This window comes from Dendrobates tinctorius, unplaced genomic scaffold (genome assembly GCF_039654945.1).
Source record: "Dendrobates tinctorius isolate UK_male_01 unplaced genomic scaffold, ASM3965494v1 ptg000084l, whole genome shotgun sequence".
Classification (NCBI taxonomy): Eukaryota; Metazoa; Chordata; class Amphibia; order Anura; family Dendrobatidae; genus Dendrobates; species Dendrobates tinctorius.
The window spans coordinates 51,139,092-51,166,998 of NW_027361752.1; the positions used below are offsets into that span (position 1 = coordinate 51,139,092).

At 45.0% G+C, this 27,907-nt stretch overlaps 1 protein-coding gene across 1 annotated transcript in view; it reads left to right on the forward strand.

The window, feature by feature from the left end:
- The first annotated feature begins 15,231 nt into the window (after nucleotides 1–15,231).
- The window catches only part of IGSF5 (immunoglobulin superfamily member 5), a 54,356-nt gene continuing 41,680 nt past the window's right edge, over nucleotides 15,232–27,907 (forward strand). The window contains exon 1 of the mRNA XM_073584695.1: nucleotides 15,232–15,481. The gene's annotated coding sequence lies outside the window, so the exon portion shown is untranslated. The remainder of the gene's footprint in view (nucleotides 15,482–27,907) is intronic.

The window sequence follows — 27,907 nt, forward strand, 5'->3', positions numbered from 1 at the left end:
CTTTGGTCACAGCTGTGCCATCGAGCCTGTGACATAGCGCTCAGATATCAGTGGGCCTCACACAATCCCAAAGTGTCCAGTGCCCAAAAGTGTGTGCAGAGATTCAAAATCTCACTTATCCTCTAGTCACTTTGGTCACAGTTGTGCCATCGAGCCTGTCACATAGCGCTCAGATATTCATTGGGCCTCACACAATCCAAAAGTGTCCAGTGTCCAAAAGTGTGTGCAGAGATTCAAAATCTCCCTTATCCTCTAGTCACTTTGGTCACAGCTGTGCCATCGAGCCTGTCACATAGCGCTCAGATATTCATTGGGCCTCACACAATCCAAAAGTGTCCAGTGTCCAAAAGTGTGTGCAGAGATTCAAAATCTCCCTTATCCTCTAGTCACTTTGGTCACAGCTGTGCCATCGAGCCTGTCACATAGCGCTCAGATATCAGTGGGCCTCACACAATCCAAAAGTGTCCAGTGTCCACAAGTGTCTGCAGAAATTCAAAATCTCCCCTGTCCTATAGACACCTTGTACCTTGTTTTACATTACTATATAGTTTGTTGGATTTTGTCTACATTTCTACCAAAAATGAGGAAGGCTGGTGGAAGAGGCCGTGGAATTGGGCGGGGGTTGGCAGCTGGTAATGATGGTGTTGGTGGTGGATCTGATGGTAGTGGCAAGAGCAAAATAGGACCGAATGCAGGAGGTGCTGAGCCTGCGTCATCGTCTGGTTACATAAGGCCTCGAACGCTTAGTTTTCTAGGAGTTGGCAAACCGCTTTTAAAGCCAGAGCATCAGGAAAAAGTTTTGTCTTACATTGCTGACTCAGCCTCCAGCTCTATCGTCTCCTCTTCTTCAGTTGTAAAAAGTAAAAGCACTGAGTCGTCATTGGAGGCTCATGTTCATGAACCACACCTTTCCTTGTGTCCTTCACCCCAACCAAGATTGAAGGATGACGCAGGCCATACTACTGATTACTCCATGGAGCTGTTTTTACATACCATGCCTGGATTATCAAGTGAAATGGTGAATTACCCAGGCCAAGATGAATCTGACATGGAGTGCACTGATGCACAGCTGCTGATGGATGATTCTGCTGGTACATTCACTCAGAGCACTACATTGTCCTCGCAGTGTACAGAGCCAGATTCTGACCCTGATGAGACTCAGGTGCCCCTTCCCGCACACTATACCACCATACACGGTGACACAGAGGAAGGTGCACATGACATAGAAGAGGAGGTGATGGATGACCCAGTTGTTGACCCAAATTGGCATCCATTGGGGGAAGAGGGTGCTGCTTCCAATAGCTCAGATGAGGAGCATCCACAGCAGACATCGACATCGCAACAGCTGTTATCTGGCAGGCCCGGAGCACTCCAAAGACAGGTTCCAAACATCAAAAGAGTTGCTGGACAGCTTGTCCAGAGGGTCAAAAGATCACAGCGTGCTAGGCCGCAAAATGTCTGCCAAAGTAGGAAGAGTGCAGTGTGGCACTTTTTTGAACAAAATCCTCATGATCAGGCCAAGGTTATCTGTAAGAAGTGCGCAAAGACCTTTAGCCGAGGGAAAAATCTGAAAAATTTGAATACCAGTTGCATGCTTAGACATTTTACCAGCATGCACTTGCAAGCGTGGACACAACACCAAACCTCAAGTGCCACATGTGCAACTGATCACAACGAAGGTAGTCAGCAACGCTACATTGTTTCCCCCACTGTAAGCCCACCGGTTAGCACAGCAGCAAATGTTGAGGTGTCGTTGCAAGGCCACAGCAGTCAGGGAATCCCACTGTTATATCAATGAAAGACTGATTCTAGGCCATCAGAAAGAACACCAACTCCATCACCATCATCAACCCTCTCTCAGTCCGCCCTGTCCACCGCTACTTCCACCATATGCAGCTCTCAAGTCCAGCTCACCCTCCCAGACACTATGAGTAGGTCAAGAAAGTACTCAGTCTCTCATCCGCGTACACTGGGTTTGAACGCCCACATTGCCAAACTAATCTCGTTTGAGATGATGCCCTTTCGGTTGGTGGAAAGCACAGCTTTCCGCGAACTCATGGCCTATGCAGTACCACGCTATGACCTACCCAGTCGCCACTTCTTCTCTCGCAAAGCCATCCCAGCCCTCCACCATCATGTGAAAGACCGCATTGTCCATGCACTCAAGCAGTCAGTGAGCGGAAAGGTGCACCTCACAACTGATGCATGGTCCAGTCGGCATGGCCAGGGCCGTTACGTGTCCATCACTGCGAACTGGGTTAATGTGGTGGATGCAGGGTCCACAGGGGACAGCGGTGGTGGGACAGTGCTGCCTAGCCCACGGTATAGGAAACAGTTGGCTGTAGGCGTTCGACCCTCCTCCTCCTCCTCCAGAAGCGAAAGCTCGTCCACAGAGCGCAGTCGTACGAGCACTCCATCTGCAGCTGCCACTCTTGCACACGATGTGTCCCCCTATCGAGCAGCTAGTGGAAAGCGTCAGCAGGCTGTGTTGCAGATGATGTGTTTGGGCAACAGACACACCGCCGAGGTGCTGGCCGAGTACTTGAAGCGACAAACTGAGTCATGGCTGGGCAGTGTACATCTTGAGGCAGGCAAGGTAGTTAGTGATAACGGCCGTAATTTTGTGGCAGCCATAGCCCTTTCAAAACTCAGCCACATACCTTGCTTGGCTCACACATTGAACCTGGTGGTGCAGTGCTTCCTCAAAAATTATCCGGAGTTAACAGCCCTGCTCCAGAAGGTGCGAAGACTGTGCGCGCACATCCGCCGGTCGCCTGTACACTCCATTCGTATGCAGAAGCTGCAGCGATTGCTCCACCTTCCCAACCACCGCCTCATTATCGACATTGCAACAAGGTGGAACTCCACCCTGCACATGGTGGAGCGGCTGTGCAAGCAGAGGCAGGCCATAATGCATTTGTGGGAGGATACACGGCCAGGCACTTTGAGAGCAGACATGGAGTTGACAGGTGTGCAGTGGTCGAAGCTGAAAGACCTCTGTAAAGTCCTTCAGTGTTTTGAGGAATGCACATGGCTGGTAAGCGCAGACGACGCCATCCTAAGCATGAGCATCCCACTTATGCGTCTGCTCATGCAAACTTTGACGCACCTTAAGGAGCAGGCGTCTGCAGCCAATGTTGATGAGGAGGGAATCCTTGATGACATTCAGCCATTGTCTGCTCAGGGACCTCTCCTGGACGAGGTGGAGGAAGAAGAGGAGGAGGATGATGATGGGGATGATTACTTAGGGGAGGAGGATGCATCTCGTGGGGCAAGTGAAAATGTTGGCGTGGCAAGGTCTGGTACAGGGTTTGTGCGTGACTGGAGGGATGTGGATTTGCCAGAAAGTGCTCCTCCACCCAGCACTCGCAGTGCATCATTGACACCGGGAACATTGGCCCACATGTCAGATTATGCCTTGCAGATCCTAAAAAGGGACCCCCGCATTGCCAAAATGATGAACGATGACGACTACTGGTAGGCCAGCATCCTGGATCCACGCTATAAAGGCAAATTACAAAACATCATGCCACAGGAGAACCTTGACCTAATATTGGCTAATAAACAAGCAACTCTGGTAAATCGGTTGCTTGAGGCATTCCCAGCACACAGCAGCGGTGATGGTTCTCACACGAGCCGTACGGGCCGGGGGCAGCTTGGCAGAGGTGTTCGTGGTGCACACAGCAGAAGTGGCGTTGGAGACAGGGGTTTCATGACAATGTTGTGGACTGATTTTTCAAATACCGCTCACACAACTGGTAATACTGCATCGATGGAAAGTGACAGGAGACAGCAGTTGTCAACTATGGTTACAAACTACTTTTCCTCCCATATCGATGTTCTCCCACACAGGTCATTCCCCTTTGACTATTGGGCCGCTAAACTGGACACCTGGCCTGAATTGGCACAATATGCCTTACAGGAGCTCGCTTGCCCAGCTGCAAGTGTGCTATCGGAAAGAGTCTTCAGTGCAGCTGGATCAATCCCGACAGAAAAAAGGACCCGTCTGTCAACCCAAAATGTGGATGATCTAACCTTCATTAAAATGAACCATGCATGGGTTTCCAAGGATTTTGTCCCACCTTCCCCTGATGACACATAGGGTGACAGAAAAATGGCTTGCTTTGGTCCACCTCTTCCTGGGACTTCACCTATTTCGCCTTTTGCATCAGCTGAATGTCCAACATCAACATATGCCACTTTCTAAAACTCCCTAACTGTGCTGCCTCCCCCCCCCCCCCCATGGCCGGGGTCACCACCTAGCGCACGACACCGTGCGAGTGCCGTTGCCCTGGACAGGTGGGTAGGCTGACTCTTGGGCGCGGGCACTGGCACAGGGTCCCTCATAGTGCAATCAAGTGTCTCTGACGGTGGTGGTGCACACCCGCCGTCAGACACACCGCTGTACTTTGAGGGGCCCAGTGCCAGTACCGACGCCCACGAGTGGGCCCCCCTTGCTTGGGCAGGGCCCCAGCATTTGCAATCTTTACCTCTCCCTGCTCCTCCGCTGTGTAATCTGGGCCGTCAAATCCATACTGTGCCTGACACCGTCTGAGCCTGCCTCCTGATGTATAGACATATATTTTGAATGTGTACGCTATCCATACATGTTATCTGGGGATACGGTACCCTTTCTAACCTTTGTGCAATCACGTGCAATCCATACTGGGCCTAACACCGTCTGAGCCTGCCTCCTGAGACATATATTTTGAATGTGTACGCTATCCATACATGTTATCTGGGGATACGGTACCCTTTCTAACCTTTGTGCAATCACGTGCAATCCATACTGGGCCTGACACCGTCTGAGCCTGCCTCCTGAGACATATATTTTGAATGTGTACGCTATCCATACATGTTATCCGGGGATACGGTACCCTTTCTAACCTTTGTGCAATCACGTGCAATCCATACTGGGCCTAACACCATCTGAGCCTGCCTCCTGATGTATAGACATATATTTTGAATGTGTACGCTATCCATACATGTTATCTGGGGATACGGTACCCTTTCTAACCTTTGTGCAATCACGTGCAATCCATACTGGGCCTAACACCGTCTGAGCCTGCCTCCTGAGACATATATTTTGAATGTGTACGCTATCCATACATGTTATCTGGGGATACGGTACCCTTTCTCACCTTTGTGCAATCACGTGTAATCCATACTGGGCGTGAGAACGGCTGGCGAGCTGTTAAGCAAGCTACAGCACCTGTGGTTTGCACACGTAAGTTTTCATTTTTTCAGGAATGACGGTTAGGCCTAATTCCGGAACTGCGGTTGACCTGCACTTACTGGGAAATCATTGTTCGCGGGTAATAATTGTAATCACAGATCCCCATCACTAACGTTGTTCAGCGGGTTATCTGCACCTGTAAGCGACAAACGCTGGCCTTTTCAGTGTAGCGCACATGCAGCCACGGACATGTAAGGGCATGACACACCAGTTATTGGCCAATCTCATGTGCCAGAGCCTCACGTGTCCCTCTAGTAAGCCGGACTCGGACCGCGGGGCATGACGGAGTCTCGTTCGTTAACGAAATTAAGCTTGCAATGTGTGCATCTGTTCTGTAGCTGGCATGGTTGAGGTTTCCCAGGTGGAGTCAAATTTAACCGTAGGCTCCACTCCTGGTGGTGCCCTTCTGGACATTCCTTTAAGGTTCAGCTTTGCAACCATACTGCCCACGTAAAACAAACACTTTGCCTTCATGAACGCTGTTTGGAGGGTCATGACTCGTGGGAATAACGCCGCCCAATCAGTTAACCTGCTAGAGAGATCCTTCGTTGCTCCCAAGCATGACATCACACTCCCTAGGAAGAAGGTAATGCCACTGTGGCGACCTTACTCCTGGGGGCGACACAAGTGCACTGATGCCCAGCCACTGCTCGATGAATCTGCTGGTACATTGACCCAGACCACTACATTCCCCTCGCACGCTACCCGGCCTGAATCTGACCCTGATGAAACTCAGGTTACCCTTCCCATATACAGTTCCATCTTACACGGTGACAAAGAGGAAGCTGCAGATGAAAGTGCAGGTTCGGCCCACCCGCCATCAGACACACCACCGTACTATCAGGGGCCCTGTGCCAGTGCCGTCGCCAACGAGTGGGCCCCCCCTGCTTGCTCAGGATCACAGCACTTGCAAGGTTGAAATACTGTGCAGTGAGATGGAAGATGGGGACGACGAGGAGTCCAGACAAGTACAGGGATTCCCTAGCGAGGAGACTTACCGTATTTTCCGCTTTGTAAGACGCACCCCTGTTTTCCCCAAAATTTGGGGGGAAAACAGGGGTGCGTCTTACAAAGCGGACATGCCTTACCTAGGCTGTGATCGGGGGCGTCCGGCGGTTGCTGGCCGCTGCTGCGGGTGTGTCCGGTGCCGCGTTGTGTGCCCGTCGATGCCCGGGGCTCTGCCAACATTGTGCGACAGGCCAGAGCCCCGGCATTTCCTCAGTTCCCTGTGTGCCGGTAAAAAGATGGCCGCCGGCGCGTGCGCAGATGGGATCTCGGGACCCAGTTCTCGAGAGATGAGATTTGAAATCTCATCTCTCGAGAGGTGGGTCCCGAGATCCCATCTGCGCATGCGCCGGCGGCCATTTTCCCTGGGTTCCCTGTGTGCGCGCGGTGGTGCCTGCAAAAAAATGGCCGCCGCGCGTGCGCAGATGGGATCTCGGGACCCAGCTCTCGAGAGATGAGATTTCAGATCTCATCTCTCGAGAACTGGTCCCGAGATCCCATCTGCGCACGCGCCGGCGGCCATTTTTTTTTTTTACCGGCACTTCAGCGCACATATACAGGGAACCAAGGAAATGCTGGGGCTCTGGTCTGTCAAACAATGTCGGCAGAGCCCCGGGCATCGATGGACACACAACGCCGCACCGGAGCACCTGCAGCACCGGCCTCCAACCGCCGGACAAGTGGAGAAACCTGACACCAGCACAAGACTCTGCAGCAGCAACAGCACACATCGGAGCCCCCCCCATCCCTGAATGCGGCCTGCAGCATCACTCCACGCCTGCCTCCTCCAGCAGCGAGCCTGGGACCCCTCTACACCGCAGCCACCAACCCCGGTAAGCAATAAGATGCAAGGATTATAAGAGGCACCACCATTTTATTAAAAAATATTTTTTTCTTATTTTTCTCCTCAAAAATTGTGGTGCGTCTTATAATCCGGAGCGTCTTATAAAGCGAAAAATACGGTATTTGATTGTTTTCAATGTTGGGACAGGAATTTTTGGGGAGCACTATACTCTGGAGAATGATAGATGGGGCCCACCATACACTGGAACATTCCAAAGGTGGACATCAGACACTGGAGCAGCATTTACAGGGCCCATTATACACTAGAGCATTAGAAATGGGGCCCATTATGTTTGGAGCATTATTTGGGCCCATAAGACAGTGGAGCTTTATCCATGGGGACCAACATATACTGTAGCATTATGTGGAGCTCATCATATACTGTTTCAAACATTATATGGGACCAATGATTCTGTATGGAGAAATAGATGTGCCTCGTCATGAGATGTAAAAAGTGAGGTATTTTTCATTGTACTATACCGCTATTTCTCTGCCGTATCGGAGCATGATGAGTTGTGGTATGTGTTAAAGGGGCGCTCTTTCGCCCAGGGCACATGAAAACCTGCAGCCAGCCCTCCCCCCCCCCACAACTTTAGCCAAATAACCCCCATTTTTCAGTGCGTAACTTGTATTATGAAGTTAATTAAGGTTGACAAGCTTAAGTAAGAAGAATTGATGCTTTTGGCATTCAAATGGGCACTGTAGGTGTGTTTCCTGTCCTCCTCTCACTGCCGACTTTTATTCCCCATTGACTTACATTGGGTTTCGTGTTTCGGGACGACCCCGACTTTTCCCTATAATCGGACGATCTTGCTCGACCCGACTTTTGGAAAAGTCAGGTTTCACAAAACGAAACGCGACCCTAAAAAAACAAAAGTCGCTCAACTCTAGTGGTGAGTTCTCCTTCAATGGAAGTCTTCAAACAGAGGCTGGACAGACATCTGTCTGGGATGATTTAGCGAATCCTGCTTTGAGCAGGAGGTTGGACCAGATGGCCCAGGAGGTCCCTTCCAACTCTACGATTCTATGATTCTATGATATATGGCTCAGTGGACTGTATCACACATGATAGGATTAGTTACATGGCTCAGTGAACTGTATCGCATGTGATAGGATTAGATACATGGCTCAGTGGACTGTATTGCACATGATTGGATTAGATACATGGCTCAGTGGACTGTATCACACATGATAGAATTAGATACATGGCTCAGTGGACTGTATCGCACATGATAGGATTAGATACATGACTCAGTGGACTGTATCGCACATGATAGAATTAGATACATGGCTCAGTGGACTGTATCGCACATGATTGGATTAGATACATGGCTCAGTGGACTATATCGCACATGATTGGATTAGATACATGGCTCAGTGGACTGTATCACACGTGATAGGATTAGATACATGCTCAGTGGACTGAAACTAAATTGCAAGCTCCTCTGCATGAAACAAGCCCCTGAATTGTCTATACCAAGGAAAACATAAAAAGTTGTGGACCTCGGAATCAGGCACAACCTGATTATTTTTTTTAAAGTTTTTTCCTAACAATTGTGAAACATTAGGAAAGATAATTTGTGTATCATGTACTGTAAGGTGGCGATGTGTACTTTAAAAATTGGTGGGACATAACCATTAATTCAAAATATTTTTAAATGATGTAATATTGACTTTTGCCACTAGATGTCCCCATATCAGCAGAATGATGACTGCAGGTCCGTTAATGTGACTTTTATTAACTCGTTTTGAGAGAGAAATGAAAAAAAAAGCACAAATTCCCATTTATTGCCTGTTAAAAACAATAACAACTTTTTCTACAAATATGGTGATGCCAAATAAGGACAGTTTTTCAAATTTTAGGGATTTCTTAGTCATTTCCATGTCACAGCATATTGAGACCAATAACCTTTTTTCCTGTTAATATAGCCATATGACAGCTGGTATTGTGCAAAATGGGATTTATTGGCACTATTATAAATAATTAAATAAACTAATTAATAAACTAAAAATCAAAACTATTTTCAAATAATTCATCTATATATATATATAAAGGTGAGTGTATGTGTGTATTTATCAAGCCACGCCCACTCCGCATAGCCACACTCACTCAACATGCAAAGCCACGTCCACACGGCCCACGTTGTTAGCGCACACGGGTGGAGACACATTCACCTCGAAGCCACCCTGCAAAACTCACCGGCTGCGACGTCCCAGCTGTTGTGATGTACAATCAGGGCCGCCGCCTTCAGAATATCAGTGCGCTGCAGGCACAGGCCACATCTAGCTCCATCGTGTCTACAATGGAGTTGCTCCTGTGAGGCATGACGTCAAGGGAAAGGGGGGAGAGGAGTAAGGGGGAAAATGAGAGGCGTGATGGGAAAATGAGAGAAGAGAGGTACTGCTGCAGTATGAGGCTGTGTATAGAGAAGAGTGAGGCGCTGCAGGTGGAGGCTGTGTATAAGGCCACATTCACATGTTCAGTATTTGGTCAGTATTTTACCCCAGTATTTAGAAGCCATAACCACGAGTGGGAGAAAAATACAGAAGTGGTGATGTGTTTCTAATAAACTTTTCCTCTGATTGTTTTACTCCAAGTTTTAGCTTACAAATACTGAAGTAAAAATACTGACCAAATAATGTGTGAATGAGGTCTAAAGAAGAATGCGTGGTGCTGCAGAAGTCGCAGGCTGTGTATACAATGCGCTTTATTGCAATTAGTGCAATTTCTCTTGGGATCAAGTGTTTCCAATTGTATATGGAAGTGGAGTGTTAGGTGCTGCTTGAGGAGGCGACTATAAGACCGGGGTCACACTGGCGATTAAATCGGACGAATGCAATGCGATAAAAAGTCGCATTGCATTCGTCCCAATGTTATTCTATGGGGCCGCTCCCATCATCCGATTTTTGATCGGATCCGATCCTCGAACGGAGACGATCGCAGCATGCTGCGATTGTCACCGATTTTCGGATCGGATTCGACAATACAAGTCTATGGGGGCGAGAAAAAATGGGACTAAAAACGGACCAGATGTGTGACTTGCGATAAAATCGCACCCGGTGTCCTTTAGCAAAAGCCGGCAATTCTTCCAATACAGTAAAATCACAGACCGGTTAAATAAAGAATGAATAGATCTAGACACATATACAGTATATATATATTTTATACATGTCATAGAGACACATTAATATATATATTACAAATTCATACAGTTCATCATAGCAGAATAGCCGGCTTTTTTATAGTTATTCTCCTGCCCGACATGAAATGACACATGGTTTACATATAGTTAACCATTTCATTTCATGTTTTTTTTATGTCTATCACTATTAATTAGATGAGGGTTTGTGGTTAAAATTTTGGACTTGTAGGGGTTAATATAAGGGGTTAATTCGTTGTATGAAATTACGGGGACTCCCTGCAGCCTCAGTGACGTCAGCGGGAGTCCCTGCATTTTAATGTCATCTCCTCCTGTATATAGTGTATACCTGTATGTCATCTCCTCCTGAATATAGTGTATACCTGTATGTCATTCCCCCTGTATATAGTATATACCTGTATGTCATCTCCTCCTGTATATAGTATATACCTGTATGTCATCTCCTCCTGAATATAGTGTATACCTGTATGTCATTCCCCCTGTATATAGTATATACCTGTATGTCATCTCCTCCTGTATATAGTATATACCTGTATGTCATCTCCCCTGTTTGTAGTATATACCTGTTTGTCATTCCCCCTGTATATAGTATATACCTGTATGTCATCTCCAGGTTCCCTCCCATCTGTACACTGTGGAGGCGCAGTGTCCCCGCAGCACAGAGCATTTCAGTGCGACGGCTCTGCCCCCTGAGTGTAATACCATTTAGTTAGAAATTGTAAAGAAGGACTAATTAAGAGTGGAATTAGTTGTAGCTGTATGAATAAGTTTAAAGTGAACCAGGCATTGTCAGGTTGGCGCTGTTACACCAATTAAAATGATACCTGGGTTGGAGAAATCCATCTTGTGTTTCTTTTTTTTAATCTGTTTGAATTTTTAAGTTAATAAGATGCTTCATGCCAGACAAGGAGAAGTTCCTGTTTCTGGGCTCCCCCTGCAGTCTGTGTCAGAGGGTGGTCTGTGTTGGCACGGTAATAAATTGTGTTAGTTCCAGCTTTACAGAAGGACGATAAAACCATAGAAATGATAAGAATTAGGCTGCGTTCACATGTCGCGGTTTTTTCGCATTTTCGTGGCAGTTTTTAACGCGCGTTTTTGCCGCGAAATTGCAAAAAAAAGCATCCCATGCATTCCTATGGGATTCCGCAATGCTGTGCTAATGCTGCGGATTTTCCCACGGCGGAATCGCATCACGGAAAAATACACAGCATACTCATTAATTTTGCGTAATCATGGGGATTCCGCCCACATAGGAATGCATTGTTCTCCTTACTTTCCGCATGTGGCTGTGCCCACCATGCGAAAAGTAAGCAGAACATTTGCGGATGGTACCCAGGGGTTGGAGGAGAGGAGACTGTCCTCCAGGCTGTGAGCACCATATACCTGTAAAAAAAAGAATAAAAAAATCGGGTTATATTCACCTTCCGGCGTCCCGCGCAGCCTTATCGATGCTCCCGCCAACTCCTGTTCCCAGTAATGCCTTGCAGCAAGGACCTGTGATGACGTAGCGGTCTCGCGAGTCCACTACAGTATTGCGAGACCGCTACAGTATCGCGAGACCGTGACGTCATCAAAGGTCTCACAAGGCATTACTGGGAACGGGAGAATTGCAATGATCGGGAACGCTGCACGGGACATCGGAAGGTGAGAAAAACACGGATTTTTTATTTTCATTATTATTTTTAACATTAGATCTTTTTACTACTGATGGTGCATAGGCAGCATCCATAGTAAAAAGTTGGTCACACTTGTCAAACACTATGTTTGACGAGTGTGACCAGCCTGTCAATCAGTTCTCCAAGCGATGCTACAGATCGCTTGGAAAACGCTAGCATTCTGAAAGCTAATTACGCTTGCAAATCGCTATCTTTTCTGCAGGAAAATCGCGGGAATTTAAAATGCGGTTTTCCCGCGGAATGGAATTCTGGAATTCCTGCGGTAACTTCCACGGGAGTTCCGTAAGGTGTGCACACAGCCTAATAGGCCTCAGTTACCACAACTGTCTACAAGCAAAACTGTTGCTCATAGCAACCAATCACAGCTCAGCTTTCATCTTTTAAACAGCTCTGGCGAAATGAAAGATGCTTGGTGATTGGATGCTATGGGCAACACAGGCAGTGTAACCTGTTGTGGTCAAGGAGATGTGTCTATGAAATATATATAAATTAGATATTTATTTTATATATATACTAGCTAGGCCTGTGCAAAATTTTCACACATTGGTCCGCGGGGGCGCAGGCAATTTCAGAAAAAGCAAGCTGGTCAAATGTAAATGTATTTCATGAGCTGATGAACACAGACAGGTATTTATATATGTAGATTGGTAATACAATAAATTGGTTTGATAAGTAGAGGCCAAAAAAATGTCTTCCGGTTGAGGTGCCACCTGCAGGTCATTGTGTCTTTCTGCAGGTTTATGAAAATGAATGTTTAAACTGTATTTAGTGATAAAATCGTGAATGTGTGGTTTGTTTGGCTATTTTCTTGCTGAAGGGGGCAAGTTTACCTTTCAAATGGTGTATCGTGTGTGTGTGTGGGGCGAAGTAATGAGCAAAAAAGCAGTGCATGTTTACAAATGTGTTGGTAGTGTGCTTTGGGGTACTGTGGTGCCACCTGCAGGTCATTTTTCCTTACTGCAGGTTTATGAAAATTAATGTTTAAACTGTATTTTGTGATCAAATCGTGGATGTGTGGTTTGTTTGGCTATTTTCTTGCTGAAGGGAGCACGTTTACCTTTCAAATGGTGTATCATTTGTGTGTGTGGGTGCAGTATGAACGGGTACACAAAGGAGTCACCGAAAAATAGTGTTTAGAAATAATAGAATAGATAGATCAGATATTTATTATACGGGGGTTTGCACGTGGAGTGGGTGTGGCTATGATGTGGAGTGGGTGTGGCTATGATGTGGAGTGGGTGTGGCTTGACGCACACATACATACATACACTCAGTTTTATATATATAGTTTTTTTTTTATTGGGAATGCAAAAATAAACAAACAACAATTCTACCATCTTTTTGATTTTTTTTTTACTATTTACTGTATAGTAAACATATTGTCCCTACAGTGCTCAGTATGACGCCTTCCACGTACACTATGATATTGCCACCATTACCCACACACACAGTATGATGTCACTTACAGTCACCCTTTTGCACTTGTAGGGTTTTACTCCGCTGCGGTTCAGGTAGGCACAGGAATTTGGTTTCATTAAAATGTCCGGGCTGGTTTATTAGAATTTCATAAACCACTCAACAATAGCAAACAAAACGACATCCTTTACTGCGGATTTTCTGCGGATTCCACCTGCGTTTTTACACCTGTGGATTCCTATAATGGAAGATGTGTCAAAACGCTGTGGAATCCACACAAAGAATTGACATGCTGCGTAAAATAAACCGCAGCGAATCTGCCCGGAATTTTCCGCAGCATGTGCACAGCGGATGTGGTTTTCCATAGGTTTGCATGGTACTGTGCACCGCATGGAAAACTGCTGCGGATCGGCAGGGCCAAATCCGCAACGTGTGCACATACCCTTAAATTGGAACCAACCACAAGCTACTGTGTCTTTTTAGTTGCCCCATCTTTTAAGTTGTCCCTTCTCAAAAGTTGTCAGGTGCTGTATGTGCACCCGACATCCCATCCCGGGACATCCCATGCACAATATTCACTATTAAGTAGTCAAAAATATGCTATACAAATAGATTAGTCAACAGCAGCTTGTGGGAAGTTTCCACATACAAATGACTGAAAATAACGAAAAGATCATAGTACAGATAATATTGAGAATAATAAAAAACTAAATAATAATTTATATTAACAATAATGCAAATTATAATAATAGAAAAAATGATGATGATAAATAATTATATTAGTACTAATATTAATAATAGTAGTAATTATAACAATGATTAATATTAATACAATAATAGTAAACAATAAAACAAATACTGATAATACAAATTAAAACTAATGATAAATAATATTAATGATTATAATAAACAAAAAATAAAATGATAAGTAATAGTAATAATAATAATGACCATTAAAAAATAATGATAATACTACTAGTGTTAATAATAATGATAATGATAATACATTGTAATAATAATATAGGAAGAAATAATGCTAATAATAAATGATAATTATAATAATAAAAGATATACTAATCTACTATATAATCGTCTAATTCTGTCTGTAACGGAAATCCCGCGTCGCTGATTGGTCGCGCCCAGCCGGCCGCGATACCCGATGCGTTAGAATCAGGCCACCATCTAGTAATAACAATAATGCTAATAATAAAAACAACAAAAAATGATACTGATTATAGCAAATTATAATAATGATAATAATAATAACAACTAAAATAATGATTATAATAAACGATAATAATGAAAACAAATAATGATATTACTACTGTTATTAATGAAACAATAAAAAAAATTCTAATAAAACAATAAAACATTGTGGTAATAATAACAACATATGAGTAGTGATACAAATGGAAACAAATATTAATGATAAATAATAAATAGCAAATTTAACAACAGATCTAGATCCAAAATTTGGGGTAAATGAAGGGTGTCGCTGCATTCCAGTAAGACTATGTGCACACGCTGCGGATTGGCCTGCGGTTTATCACCTCTACAATGGAGGAGATGGTAAACCGCAGCAGAAAAGAAGTGACATGTCATCACATAGATTTACATGCTATGTACACTGTCCGCAGAACCGCAGCGGATCCGCAGCAAGAACCGCAGCGTGTGCACACAGCCTAAGGGTCTAGTCCACGGGATAAAAGCAATTTAATAATTAGAAGTGAAACTCCCATCATCGTGTATACATCCACCTTCATGAGACCCGAGAGCAGTAATCAGCGGGTTCCGCTAATTTAATATAGCCTGTGGTTAATGATTGCTGGTGGACTCCGCAGCGCCATGTGAACTCTACCCCACTCTTATCAGCACAAACCGCCAGCTCCATTAGTCAGGGACACAGCCCTTTTCTTTTCGAACTTGACATTAAGAAGCTTTGCTGGCTCATTAACAAGACTCGTCCAGGAATTATTGGCTTGTGAAGACCTATGTGTCAGCGACTGAAGTGCCCAGAGCCGAGGCCGGCATAGGAGGGCGACATAGGAGGCCGGCAGGATCCATCGGGCCCATATGTGAGGATATAATGTACATACTGATCACATCTATATGGAAAGGAAAGATTCTCCATACCGGATCACAAGGTAATGAAGCGGCCACTATGGAGTAGTACAGACCCCCCCCAATATGTCGTCTTACCTTGGGGTCATGTCATTGTATTATATTCTGTATGACACATGCAGTAAATGCTCAGATCCCTGCGAATGTTCTATAAAATGTAATCAAAGGTCAGAATAAGTAAAGAATACAGTAAAAGTCCTTTAATCTGGTATTATAGGACGGGATTATCTAATATTCTGGATTATCAAACAGAACACGGAAAAGTATAGAAAGTTTAGTAGCGAGCTTAGGACATCTCCAGGGATGACAGTGACACAAGTTATGGCCCCATGGGGTTCAGTGATTATTGTTTTACTTCAATTATGTCTAGAAAGTGTAACTACTGGCCCCTTGCCCCTGGTGTATAACATCCGACCCCCCCACCCCTGGAGTATAACATCCAACCCCTCGCCCCCGTGTATAACATCAGACCCCTCAGCCCCGGTGTATAACATCCAACCCCTCCCTCCACCCTTTGTATAACATCTGGCCCCTCACCCCCAGTGTATAACATCCAACCCTTCGCCCCCGGTGCATAACATCTGACTCCTCAGCCCCGGTGTATAACATCCAACCCTTCGCCCCGGTGCATAACATCTGACCCCTCACCCCCGGTGTATAACATCTGGCCCCTCGCCACTGGTGTATAACATCTGGCTCTTTACCCCTGGAGTATTACATCCGACCCCTCATCCCCGGTGTATAGCATCTGGCCCCTCGCCCCTGTAGTATAACATCCAACCCCTCGCCCCTGGTGTATAATATCCGGACCCTCACCACTGGTGTATAACATCCAACCCCTCGCCACTGGAGTATAACATCTGACCCCTCACCCACAGTGTATAACATCTGGCCCCTCGCCCGCTTGTGTATAACATCCGACACCTCGCCCCTGGAGTATAACATCCGACCCCTCACCCCTGGAGTATAACATCCAACCCCTCGCCCCTGGTGTATAATATCCAACCCCTCGCCCTCGGTGCATAACATCTGACGCCTCGCCCCCCGGTTTATAACATCCGGTCCCTTGCCCCCAGTGTATAACATTCAATGACTCGCTCCTGTCAATCCAATCTAATCAGTTTTTATGAAGAGGTAAGCTATAGGCTGGACCAAGGTGAGTCATTGGACGTGGTACAGTGGGGCAAAAAAGTATTTAGTCAGTCAGCAATAGTGCAAGTTCCACCACTTAAAAAGATGAGAGGCATCTGTAATTTACATCATAGGTAGACCTCAACTATGGGAGACAAACTGAGAAAAAAAAATCCAGAAAATCACAAAATTTCATCTCAATACTTTGTGATATATCCTTTGTTGGCAATGACAGAGGTCAAACGTTTTCTGTAAGTCTTCACAAGGTTGCCACACACTGTTGTTGGTATGTTGGCCCATTCCTCCATGCAGATCTCCTCTAGAGCAGTGATGCTTTTGGCTTTTCGCTTGGCAACACGGACTTTCAACTCCCTCCAAAGGTTTTCTATAGGGTTGAGATCTGGAGACTGGCTAGGCCACTCCAGGACCTTGAAATGCTTCTTACGAAGCCACTCCTTCGTTGCCCTGGCGGTGTGCTTTGGATCATTGTCATGTTGAAAGACCCAGCCACGTTTCATCTTCAATGCCCTTGCTGATGGAAGGAGGTTTGCACTCAAAATCTCACGATACATGGCCCCATTCATTCTTTCATGTACCCGGATCAGTCGTCCTGGCCCCTTTGCAGAGAAACAGCCCCAAAGCATGATGTTTCCACCACCATGCTTTACAGTAGGTATGGTGTTTGATGGATGCAACTCAGTATTCTTTTTCCTCCAAACACGACAAGTTGTGTTTCTACCAAACAGTTCCAGTTTGGTTTCATCAGACCATAGGACATTCTCCCAAAACTCCTCTGGATCATCCAAATGCTCTCTAGCAAACTTCAGACGGGCCCGGACATGTACAGGCTTAAGCAGTGGGACACGTCTGGCACTGCAGGATCTGAGTCCATGGTGGCGTAGTGTTACTTATGGTAGGCCTTGTTACATTGATCCCAGCTCTCTGCAGTTCATTCTCTAGGTCCCCTCGCGTGGTTCTGGGATTTTTGTCACCGTTCTTGTGATCATTCTGACCCCACGGGGTGGGATTTTGCGTGGAGCACCAGATCGAGGGAGATTATCAGTGGTCTTGTATGTCTTCTATTTTCTAGTTATTGCTCCCACAGTTGATTTCTTCACTCCAAGCTGGTTGGCTATTTCAGATTCAGTCTTCCCAGCCTGGTGCATGGCTACAATTTTGTTTCTGGTGTCCTTTGACAGCTCTTTGGTCTTCACCATAGTGGAGTTTGGAGTCAGACTGTTTGAGGGTGTGCACAGGTGTCTTTTTATACTGATAACAAGTTTAAACAGGTGCCATTACTACAGGTAATGAGTGGAGGAAAGAGGAGACTCTTAAAGAAGAAGTTACAGGTCTGTGAGAGCCAGAAATCTTGATTGCTTGTTTCTGACCAAATACTTATTTTCCACCATAATATGCAAATAAAATGAAAACAAAACAGACAATGTGATTTACTGGATTTTTTTTTCTCAGTTTGTCTCCCATAGTTGAGGTCTACCTATGATGTAAATTACAGACGCCTCTCATCTTTTTAAGTGGTGGAACTTGCACTATTGCTGACTGACTAAATACTTTTTTGCCCCACTGTATATCTAGAATTTTCCAAAGCGTTTGATACCGTGCCACACAAGAGGTTGGTACACAAATTGAAAATGCTGGGTCTGGGGGAAATGTGTGTAAATGGGTAAGTAACTGGCTGAGTGATAGAAAGCAGAGGGTGGTTATAAATGGTATATTCTCTAACTGGGTCGCTGTGACCAGTGGGGACCGCAGGGGTCGGTGTTGGGACCAATTCTCTTCAACATATTTATTAACGATCTGGTAGAAGGTTTGCACAGTAAAATATCGATATTTGCAGATGATACAAAACTATGTAAAGCAGTCAGTACAAGAGAAGATAGTATTCTGCTACAGATGGATCTGGATGAGTTGGGAACTTGGGCCGAAAGGTGGCAGATGCGGTTTAACAATAATAATTGTAAGGTTATACACATGGAAAGAAGGAATCAATATCACCATTACACACTGAACGATAAACCACTGGGTAAATCTGACATGGAGAAGGACTTGGGGATCCTAGTTAATGATAAACTTACCTGGAGCAGCCAGTGCCAGGCAGCGGCTGCCGAGGCAAACAGGATCAGGGGGTGCGTTAAAAGAGGTCTAGATACACATGATGAGAGCATTACACTGCCTCTGTACAAATCCCTGGTTAGACCGCACATGGATTCCTGTGTACAGTTTTGGGCACCGGTGCTCAGGAAGGATATAATGGAACTAGAGCGGGTACAAAGAAGGTCAACAAAATTAATAAAGGGGATGGGGGAACTACAATACCCAGAGAGATTAGCAAAATTAGGATTATTTAGTCTAGAAAAAAGACGACTGAGGGGCGATCTAATAACCATGTATAAGTATATAAGGGGACAATACAAATATCTCTCCGAGGATCTGTTTATACCAAGGAAGGTGACGGTCACAAGGGGGCATTCTCTGCGTCTGGAGGAGAGAAGGTTTTCCCACCAACATAGAAGAGGATTCTTTACTGTTAGGGCAGTGAGAATCTGGAATTCCCTGCCTGAGGAGGTGATGATGGCGAACTCAGTCGAGGGGTTCAAGAGAGGCCTGGATGTCTTCCTGGAGCGTAACAATATTACTGGATGGACAAATGTCTTTTTTCGGCCTTGTTAACTATGTTACTACGATATTGGGACCCTGGCCTCCCCCCAACATCAGTGTCTGACCTCAAAAATGATCTTCTGGAAAAGGGTCCACAACTTCCAAAGATGTCTCCAAAATCTTTTAGAAATTTTTCCCAGAAGAGACTATCATTGCCCAGGGGCCTTCGGTTATCGATCAATCCCAATGCTGTATTATAAGAATAAAAACAACAATAATGAATAATAATATAAATCAAGTTATTATTACAATTATTTGTTGAGTCTTCTAGAAATACTCACCTGCACATGTCGGCACAACTCTACGAAGAGGTTGTCCGGCATTCAAACCTTCCTAAAAAGTCCTAAAGCCGGATCAACAATGAAGTGTACAAAGAAAATAGCGGAACATCAGTAGGACGGGCGCAGCCTGGAGCCCAGCGAGGCGGCACTGTATCATCGAAGTCAACAATAGTCATATTTGTTAGAAACATTATTGAATGAGAGACGCGTTTTGGGGCAGATCCTGCGTTTATCAGGTGTGATACCGTCTCACTTGGGTTTTTAGATCTATCAAAATATAAAGTGAATCAAATGTTCCACGTTCCTAAAAGGATAGAAAATTAAGCGATCAAAACATCGTCTGTGCCCCAAAATGGTATCAATAATGATGTCAGCCCGCCATACAAAAACTAACATCCGCACAGCGCCTCTGGCGGAGAGATAAAGTGTGTATGGATCAGAGGAGATGGGCACACAACCTAAAAAAACACAATCACACAGACCTGGAAAATAACGCTAGAGGGTTATTACTACTGCAGGAGTGGCGTAAAAATAAACCCAAAAATCAAAGGCGGAATCGGCTACATAGGGAAAAAAAAAAGTTATGGCTTCTGGAAGAACACAAAAAAAAAAAAAAAAAAAAAAAATGAAAGGGTTAAACTGGGCAGGCCTTTTGATTTGACATAGTGATAATATTGTGGTCAGACAGGAATATTTTGGCAGCACTCCCCTCTTGCAGTCCTGCACTCCCGGCCCTCCCTTTTCTTATCTTGGTGGATGAACCTTTCGGATTCCTTCGTGGGTGGTTTCTATTTTCCTGCATTGTCGCTGATCTTTCTTCCTGCAATCGAGAAACTTTTTTGTAGGTTTGAGTCATTATCGTCATTACACATCACATAGCAAACACGCCAATGGCCGCACCTGCCGGCAGCCTCTGTATTTTGTATTCTTTATTATTGAGGCTTTAAAAATTGTCAATTTTTTATTTAAAAAAAGTCTCAGAACTTTCCGAGCCTCTGACAAAACAAAAATCCTGGAAGCCCCTTCTATAAGAACCTTTAACCAAAGGTGGTTACATGCCAAGAAGTATTGTTTATAGTGGTATCCCTGGTGGGCTGGGGGAGGTAGGATATAGGTAGTTATAACACTGGTGGGCTGGGGGGTAGGATACAGGTAGTTATAACCCTGGTGGGCTGGGGGGTAGGATATACATTACCGTTCCAAATTTTGGGGTCACCCAGACAATTTTGTGTTTTCCATGAAAAGTCTTACTTTTATTAATCAAATGAGTTGCCAAATGAATTTAAAATCTAGCCCAGACATTGACAAGGTTCGAAAAAAAGTTTTTTATTTGAAATAATAATTTTCTCCTTCAAACTTTTCTTTCGTCAAACAATGTTCCCTTTGCAGCAATTCCAGCATTGCAGACCTTTGGCATTCTAGCAGATAATTTGCTGACGTAATCTTGGGACATTTCACCCCATGCTTCCAGAAGCCCCTCCCACAAGTTGGTTTGGCTCGATGGGCACTTTTTGCGTACCATACGGTCAAGCTGCTCCCACAACAGCTCAATGGGGTTGAGATCTGGTGACTGCGCTGGCCACTCCATTACAGATAGAATACCAGCTGCCTGCTTCTTCCCTAAATAGTTCTTGCATTATTTGGAGGTGTGCTTTGGGTTATTGTCCTGTTGTAGGATGAAATTAGTTCCAATCTAGCGCTGTCCACAGGGTATGGCATGGCGTTGCAAAATGGAGTGATAGCCTTCCTTATTCAAAATCCCTTTTACCTTGCACACATCTCCCACTTTACCAGCAGCAAAGCAACGCCAGACCATCACATTACCTCCACCATGCTTGACAGATGGCGTCAGGCACTCTTCCAGCATCTTTTCAGTTGTTCTGCGTCTCACATGTCCTCTTCTGTGAGATCCAAACACCTCAAACTTGGATTTGTCTGTCCATAACACTTTTTTCCAATCTTCCTCTGTCCAATGTATGTGTTCTTTTGCCCATATTAATCTTTTCCTTTATTAGCCAGTCTCAGATATGGCCTTTTCTTTGCCACTCTGCCCTGAAGGCCAGCATCCCGGAGTCACCTCTTCACTGTAGACGTTGACACCGGCGTTTTGTGTGTACTATTTAATGAAGCTGCCAGTTGAGGACCTGTGAGGCGTCGATTTCTCAAACTACAGACTCTAATGTACTTGTCTTGTTGCTCAGTTGTGCAGCGGGGCCTCCCACTTCTCTTTCTACTCTGGTTAGAGCCTGTTTGTGATCTCCTCTGAAGGGAGTAGTACACACCGTTGTAGGAAATCTTCAGTTTCTTGGCAATCTCCCGCATGGAATAGCCTTCATTTATATGAACAAGAATAGACTGTCGAGTTTCACATGAAAGTTCTTTTTTTCTGGCCATTTTGAGAGTTTAATGGAACCAACAAATGTAATGCTCCAGATTCTCAACTAGCTCAAAGGAAGGTCAGGTTTATAGCTTCTCTAATCAGCCAAACTGTTTTCAGCTGTGCAAACATACTTGCACAAGGGTTTTCAAGGGTATCCGAACCATCCATTAGGCTTCTTACACAGTTAGCAAACACAAAGTACCATAAGAACACTGGAGTGATGGTTGTTGGAAATGGGCCTCTATACACCTATGAAGATATTGCATTACCAACCAGACGTTTGCAGCTAGAATAGTCATTTACCACATTAACAATGTATGGAGTGTATTTCTGAATCATTTAGTGTTAGCTTCATTGGAAAAAACTGTGCTTTTCTTTCAAAAATAAGGAAATTTCTAAGTGACCCTAAACTTTTACATGGTAGTGTACAGTGGGTCTGAATACTTATGACCATGTGATAATTCAGTTTTTCTTTTTTAATACATTTGCAAAAATTTCTACATTTCTGGGGTTTTTTTCAGTCAAGATGGGGTACAGTGTATATTAATGAGAAAAAAAAGAATTTTTTTGAATTTACAAAATGGCAGCAATGAAACAAAGAGTGAGTGAAAAATTTAAAAGGGTCTGAATGCTTTCCATACCCTCTATATGTAGTTAATCACTCTGGTGGGCTAAGGGAGGTAGAATGTAGGTAGTTATAACCACGATGGGCTACGGGAGGTAGGATATAGGTTGTTAGAACAATGGTGAGCTAGGGGAGATAAGATATAGGTAGTTATAACCCTGGTGGGCTAGAGGAGATAAGATATAGGTAGTTATAACCCTGGTGGGCTAGGGGAGGTAAGATATAGGTAGTTAGACTCATTCAGCTTTATTCAATGTCTGACCCTTCTGATTATTGTTTTTATTTCCAGCCTAGGTACTTAAGGATATTGGCTGCACATCATACTCTGCGGTCGGCCATAAATGTCAACTTAGGAAGTTATGAGATCAGTAAAGTCAGACAGTATGATCCTGCCGAAACTGTCCACATTTATTGCTGGCAGTAAAATATATATAGGCGTCATCAGGAATATGAGCGAAACTCTTGTTACCGTTCGCAATATTCCTTATACTGAGGTCTAACTTGCTATGTTCAAGAATAGTCTGCTGCTCCCTGTCATCAACCATTTCAGACTAAAGAGACTGTGACATGATGAGCAGAGCCATGAATTGTCCCTAGGGAGTTTTTGCCCCACATTTATCCTAGCATTGGACTAGCAATGATGGTTTATCCTTGGAATATCATATCAGCTGGCACCTCCCCACAATTAGCTGATACGATTTCCTAAAATATTCCTTATATTGAGCCACAACAGCACTGCTCCACACACCATACAGTGGCTGTTCTCAGGTACTGCAGTTCAGCTATTCTTTAGGTAATTGTGGTCAGAGCTGCAGTACCTTAAAATGGACACTACAGATTGTATGGCGCTGTGGTGTAATAAGGTTGGGTCATCATCAGTACAACCCCTTTAGGAGAAAAGTAAATTTTTGCATTGTGTTATTCCCAGTGTCACAGGTGAGAAAAATTTTTTAGCTGGACTAAATTCACAATTTAAATGGTTTGGTCACAATCATTAGACGGTTAAGCCAAAAATCAATTAATCACACAGTGTCCAGCCGATCCGCTAGATGCGTAAGGCAACTCAGTAGCAAATGTACAATTTCACTGCAGCGCCACCACAGGGGAAATAAAGTATTACACAAGTTCTACTGAAATCATAGGAAAGGCCTTGTAATGATATGCTATGCCCTCCAAAAAGGGACTTCCATTTGGTTGATATACACTAGACTCCCAACTCTTCAATTATATAACTAACTAGACAATCTGTAACTCGCACTTAATCAATATTTCTTTTTTCTTTTTACTTGATGTAAATGCCGCTGATCTCCTGAATTTGGTGATGTTTTTCTTTTGTTGCTGCGCCTCTCCGTTCCTGAGATACGTCCCTTTCTGCTCAGCATATAAATCTAGTCTTTGAAGTCAAGTGGGTGTGGCCATCAACTCTTCTCTGTAGGCATGTTTTTAAGGACCACTCCCAATTGGCTAACAAAACTAGATTTATATGCATGATAGAAGGGGCCATATCTCAGAAACGGAGAGGTGCAGAATGAAAAAAGAAAAACCTCTCCCGGATTCAGGAGAACAGCGACATTTACACCAGGTAATAAAATGACATCTTTATCCAAGTGGGAGGTCCTCTTTAAGTCAGAACTGCAGGTGAATTTATGGTATTGTCGTAATTGGTGAAAGTATTCCTCCTCCTTCAGAATTTAGCAATCATTGAGCTGAACAGAACACTGCAAATTACTGTTTATAAATTACCACTATTCTGCCAGCGATGTGAGATGTGTCTGAAGGATGCGACCACGGAGCTCTGTACAAGCAATGGAAGATAGTTTACTCGCTATCCTCTCCTCTATAGTCTGACCAGCTGCATATGAATGATCCAGGAGGGAAGATGATAGATATTTTATTCACAGTAACTTGGCAAATGATGAGGTTGAGAACTTGAGATGTTAGAGGAAATGAAGGGATAAGGATGAGGTTGGAAAATAGAGATAAGAGGAGAATCCGCTCTGCAGCTCTGATACATGCTTCTGCCAAGATGGCACTGACCAGAAAGACAGGATGTGAGGAAAGAAGATAGGAGGAGTCACAGAAAGAGAGGCATTAAGGGAAATGACATCAACAATCCAGGAGGACATATAATAACAATGGCCAGTAGAGGGCAGCAAAGGACAACAAATACTGTACAGCCATCATAATAATGTAATCACGATATTATTCATAAGTCCTTGCGGTAGTTATAAACTCAGAAGAAGATAGCTGGACAGCACAACCAAAAAATAAACGAGTAAAGACCTCAAGATTATTTCGGTATGAACAAAATATAGAATCATGCGTTCGTCCATAGAGCTGACTCAGGGGCGAGCCGTGTCTATATACTCCTTATCGAAAAAGCTTGCTAGAGGTAATTAATAAGCAATCAGTGTAGTATCTGGATTTATTTCTTAGATTTCTGTATTGTATGTACCATTAGTGCTGGAATGGGTTATTTTAATCAATTCAAATTAATGCAAATCATTATAAATCCACGACCATATAGAACACATTCAAAAACGAGCAACAGTTATTGCTCTTCCTTATTTTAACACCAGGCGGCGCCAGAGTTCTACACTTTACTAATCTGAGAGCGCTGACCTTGCTTCCTGCACCATTGTATATACTATGACAATGGTTTTATTAACACAGACAAATGTACATTTTTTTTTATCTGACCCATAGAATGTCGCATAATGTTTCCATCCGATGCGCATCCCTTGTGGTCTAGGACACTAACCTGGAAAGCCCGTAGGATACGAGCGACTTGGACAAATGATATCAGAAAATGAGATTTTATGCAAAAAGAATAAAACATTTTTGCATTCTCTATGGGTTAATAGCGGGGCCACCAGTTTTGGACCCTTGTTTTTTTAGCAGCTCCTGGAGGACTCAACCTGTACATTAATTCATTGATGTGAATGAACACTGGTGTAATGCTTAGATTCTCCAGTGGTGGTGCTGCAGGGAAATTGAACACTTACTCTCAGGTTTTATTGTCGATCATAGATGATCACAGGGTCAAGGAGAACTCTTCTAATCAAAGAGGATTTTTTTAAACAAGAAAAATGTTATCGCTGAGAATTGTCATCTTCTGACCTCTAGAACCATTGTTAAGGGAGTACAGATGTCTTGGGTGGTAATAACATACTGTGCGTAGGTATAAGGGCCACACAATGTGGTGCCCATCTGTTATGTTTCTGTAGTGTCGGTGGTGGGGTGCCGAGCTGGGGGGGGTGGTCCTACTTTTATACCGCGCAGAGATGACAACAGAGACACGATGGAGGCAGATTCTGGGTGCAACAGGTCCAAGTTTATTTCTTCACTTGCCGTCTGACTGACGGCACACCTCGCGGCCCTCTGTTTCCAGAGCCGCTTCTCACACCGTACACTGGAGACGTGTCTGCACACACCGTCCCCTCCTTTACTGTCGACGCTCCTGACAGTTCCGTCACTGTGGCCGCCTTAGGCCCATTAACCAACAGCGCTTCTACTGCTCAGTCGTCGTGTCACATACGGTGTCTTACACCCAGTACCTCGTCTCAACTGCGGTCCTTTCCTGTCAGGACCACCCGCCTGACGTCCTCTCTCCTCAGTCCCCCTGGTCTGGATTCTCCTCAGAGTGCACAGACTGTCGTAGTCCTCCTGTCACTTGAGCTCCCCCTGGGGACTGGAACCTTCTGGAACCCTCCCTCAGTATTTATAACTCTCCCGGTTCCTTGAAACTGTCACTCTAACTGTCACCACGCCCCCCATGACCAACGGTTTCTAAAGCCCTAAGCTGCTGTAAAGTCCTTTGCTCACACTCCTCCCTGCCATCTAATGTCCACCCAAGGTACTGCACGTCCACTACACTTTCCTAGTTGTTTCCCCACTGTAATCACTGACTCCTACCTACACTGTGCAAACCTATCTTTCTTCACTCTGACTAGTCCGTCCGTCCGTCAGGTCACCTTCCCTACACTCCCCCTTCCTTTGTCCATTGTCGTCCTCGACAATCGTCATCCCTGCCATCGTCGTTCTGAATCTACACCTACATTCTGTTGTCGGACCAGAAGTTGAGCCAAACCCACTATCTGCGGGGGCCGAACCATACTGGGAGCACTATGCTCTGAGCAGCCTACTGCTACTCACCAGCGCGCACGCCACATGACAACGTCTTTCAAATTGGGCAAGGTACACCCGTATTCTCTCTACTGCGTGTATCTTTCCCCTACTCTCCCCTACTGTTACCTTTCACTATCCGGTACGCCATGATCGAGGCCACTCACCTACCAGATCATTGCCGGCGCCAGCCTTTCCTTCTTCAGGGGTGTCCGTGGTGTTGGGGACCTGACCTAGGACGGCTGTCTTTCTCACGTCTTCCAACTCATTTTCCTTCTTTCAATTACATGTCATGGTCGGCGTCCCAGTCTCCCAGACCTCCTCAACTCTTAGATCCCTACCGGATCTCACACTTTCCTTTGGTCCCGCAGACCTTCCCTTACCCGGACCTGTTGCATTTACTTTGGCATATTATACATTAAACAACTTTATAATAGCACAAGTACCCATTTTTATAATTTTTTTTTTTTTTCTTGCTTTAAAACTCAACGTTCAACAATAAACATCGCCAGTACTCCTTTTCCCTCCCCCTTCCTTGGACATGAACACTCCCTCTTGTCTTCGTATCCCCGTTCTGTCAAGTTTCCAAATCAGTAAAATAACATCCTGTAAGAGGAACATTCTAAAAAAAAAAACAGCTTAATCACATAAAACATTTTTTTTTTTTTAAAACTAGAACTGTTCTTTCAGACTCTGACAGTCCAGGCCATCTCCTGATGGCCGGTAGCAAGGGGCCCACAGCCGTGGAACTCCTGGGGTGAAGGGAGTGTCCAATACAGTCCTCTTTACGGGGGTTCGCGTTCCTCAGGTACCGCCAGTACCGCCACCGCATAATACCCGCGGGGGCAGTATTCTTTATAATAAGAGACAAAGTCCCCTATTTCCAGGGCACGGCCGTGGCGTATGGAGGCTATGTTCACGTATACCTTCTGACCAGTCTGATCACGTATGAAGCCATACCCCCGGGCCACATTGGTGTACACCAGCCGCCCCCCGGGATCTTTCCACCGCCATGCCAGCCTCCCCTTTTGAATGAAGCAGGCTCCATACCTCCTGCTCTCGAACCTTCTTTTGTTTTACCACCTCCGCAACCCAAACGGAGGGTACCGCGCCAGTCCCAGAGTCTGGTGGGCGGGACCTTGCCGAGAAAGGGCGCGGGGCAGAGGCGGCCGATGATATCTGTGGCCCAGCAGCCGCTGGGGCCGGGTAGCGGATGGGAGCAGCCGTGATT